Here is a 3466-nt window from a genome sequence, read left to right on the forward strand (position 1 = left end):
GCACTGAGAGTGAATGGAGGGAAGTCACAGAAGCTTGGCTGATGGAGAAGAAAGTTGGGAACCCTTAATGGGCTCCAGGACTTAATTTTTTAACTACACTTCCAAAGAAATGGGCAATTTTAACTGGGAAGGAGCAACCCACTCTTGCCAGGGGCCTCTGGAACCCCAAAAGGGGGAACCCCTCGACTACCAGGGACACTTGAGGTGATAGAGAGAGCTGCTTAGAGAAGTGGTGAGGCAGCAAGCCAGCTTACTTGGAGCTAAGAGGGTGTGTGGTGCAGGAGCATCTGTAGTGAAGCATGCCCAGGGATGGTGATTCCTCTAGGCTCAACTTACTTCCATAAGATACCTTAGCCCTAGGTTAAGGTTAGACCTGTTAGACCTGATCTGTGCAGGGTGATCTTGCACTTCAGACACAGCTAGTCATACCTGAGTACCCTTTGGTCTGATGGCCTCTTCTGGGTCCCAGCCTGGTAATGTGTGCTTACAGGCCAGTCTCCGGTGCTGTGGAGGCCCACACCATAGCTTCTGCACTGGAAGACTGTGTCTGATCAGTGGAGAGCTCTAACAAGGCAGCCCCTATAGCCATGCACCAGCTCACAGGCTCACTCCCCATACTGCAGCTTTCCCTGGGCCCAGGGCAACACTCCCACATTACTTTGCTACCACATGTCTGCATGGGCAGGTTTTGCTTTACTTGTTCTGCCAGCGCACAGGAGAACAGTTTGCCCCCATTGTCATGCAAGAACAGATATTGCATATGGAGCCTTCGCCAGCACAGAGCCAGCAAGCCCTACCCCCGCCAGTCCTCCATCCTTGTGCTAACATCACACAGAGAATAATGGATCCTCCCACACCCTGAGTGATCACCCCTGCTTGCGGGGCACAGAAAAGGCACCCAGATCTGCACAAGCCAGCACTCTGCCCAAAGCCAGCACCATCTTCAGTGCAACTGTGCATTCTCCAACAGGGGACCCCCACCTCCCCTAGCTGCATTGCCTCTGCCACTGTGGTGAACGCCTGCAGGGAAACATGCACCCCTGCTTCCTGTAGCAGATAACATGATCCTATATTTAGAAAGCCCTATAGTATCAGCCCAAAAGCTACTTAAGCTGATAAACAACTTCAAGAAAGTCTCAGGATACAAAATCAATGTGCCAAAATCAATAACATTTCTATACACCAAAAACACGCAAGCCAAGAGCCAACTCAGTAAATTACTCCCATTCAAAATTTCCACAAAATGAATAAAATACCTAGGAATAAACCTAACTGTAGAGGTGTAAGATCTCTACCAGGAGAACTACAAAACACTGCTCAAATGAATCAGAGATGACACAAACAAATGGAAAAATATTCCATGCTCATGGATAGGAAGAAGCAATATTGTTACAATGGCCATATTGTCCAAAACAATTTATAGATTCAACAGTATTTCTATTAAATATTGAGATCCTTCACAGAAGTAGTAAAACACTATTTTTAAATTAATATAAAACCAAAAAAGTGCCTGAATAGCCAATACAATACTAAGCAAAAATAACAAAGCTGGAGGCATCACACTACCCAACAGCAAACTGTACTTCAGAACTACAACAACTAAAACAGCACGGTACTGGTACAAAAATAGACACATACGCCAACAGAACACAATAGAGAATCCAGAAATAACACTGCATACTTACAGCTATCTGATCTTTGACAAAGCTGACAAAAACAAGCAATGGGGAAAGCATTTACTATTCAATAAATAGCACGGAGATAATTGGCTAGTCATATTCAGAAAATTGAAACTAGACTCTTTCCTTACACCATATACAAAAATTAACTCAAGATGGATTAAAGGCTTAAATATAAAACCCCAAAGTATAAAAACTCTGGAAAACAACCTAGGTGATACCCATTCAGGACATAGGCACAGCCATGTATTTCATGATGAAGATGCCAAAAGCAATTGCAACAAAAGCAAAGATTAACAAATGGGATCTAGTTAAACTAAAAAGCTGCTACAAAAGTAACTCCCAAAAGAGTAAACAGAAAACCTACAGAATGGGAAAAAATATTTGCAAACTATGCATCTGACAAAGGTCTAATATCCAGCATCTATAAGAAACTTAAACAAATTTACAAGAAAAAAACAACACCATTAAAAAGCGGGCAGAGAGTTCCGGCTTTGGCCTCCGCCACTGCTGCCACCACTACTACAGCCTCTGCCACCACCGCTGTCACCGTGGCTTGTTATTCCTAAAATGGAACCACTAGACCTGGATAAGTGTGTGGAGATAGCGCGGCTGTACAAGTACCTGCCAGAGAATGACATGAAGCGGCTATGTGACTATGTTTGTGACCTCCACTTAGACGAGTCAAATGTTCAGCCAGTATCAGCACAACTAACAGTGTGTGGAGTTATACATGGATAGTTTTATGACCTTTGTGAACTATTCAGAACTGAAGGTCAGGTTCCTGACACAAAATGCATATTTATGGGTGATTTTCTAGACAGAGGTTACTGCAGTTTGGAGACTTTCACTTACCTTCTTGCATTAAAGGTTAAACGGCCTGATCGTATTACACTTTTGCAATGAAATCATGAGAGTAGACAGATAACACAGGTTTATGGATTTTATGATGAGTGCCAAGCCAAATATGGAAATGCCTAGTTTTTGACATGCTCACAGTACCAAAGTTTTTGACATGCTCACAGTAGCAACTTTAATAGATGAGCAGATTTTTTGTGTCCGTGGTGGTTTATCTCCTGATTTCAAAACGCTGGATCAAATTCGAACCATCGCATGGAATCAGGAAATTCTTCATAAAGGAGCATTTTGTGATCTGGTTTGGTCAGATCCTGAAGATATGGATACTTGGGCTATCAGTCCCCGAAGAGCGATGTTTTTCTATCAGTTTTCCCCCATCCCATCCCCACCTTGGACTCATTTGAGAAGACTTGAGAAAAGATCAATACAATTATATTAATGTACAAAGTCATAAGCTGTAGCAGTTTCTAACTAAAATTTCAAAACACAAAAAGGAGAGCAGCCATTTAGACTAATTTATTTTATATCCATTTAAGATATCATCCAACAAAGGACAATGAAGTTTACATCTGGGACAGGTATACATAACTTGAGGCATCTAGAGTCCATCGTGCCCACCAAAAAACAACTTCGCTGCTGAAATTTCTTAAAACTTACCAAACTAAAACAAAAGACTGAATGATACAAAAGGAGGAGTATTTAGGTGTAATCTGTCAATTGGCTTTCTTTTTCTTTATTATTATTATTATTATTATACTTTAAGTTCTAGGGTACATGTGCATAACGTGCATGTTTGTTACATATGTATACTTGTGCCATGTTGCTGTGCTGCACCCATCAACTCGTCAGCTCCCATCAACTCGTCATTTACATCAGGTATAACTCTCAATGCAATCCCTCCCCCCTCCCTCCTCCCCATGATAGGCCCC

At 42.2% G+C, this 3466-nt stretch overlaps 1 pseudogene; it reads left to right on the top strand.

Annotated features, from left to right (window-relative positions):
- Nucleotides 1–2249: 2249 nt before the first annotated feature.
- Nucleotides 2250–2976, top strand: LOC105537072 (annotated as a pseudogene).
- The last annotated feature ends 490 nt before the right edge of the window (nucleotides 2977–3466 follow it).

This window comes from Mandrillus leucophaeus, unplaced genomic scaffold, assembly GCF_000951045.1.
Source record: "Mandrillus leucophaeus isolate KB7577 unplaced genomic scaffold, Mleu.le_1.0 Scaffold1682, whole genome shotgun sequence".
Taxonomy (NCBI): domain Eukaryota; kingdom Metazoa; phylum Chordata; class Mammalia; order Primates; family Cercopithecidae; genus Mandrillus; species Mandrillus leucophaeus.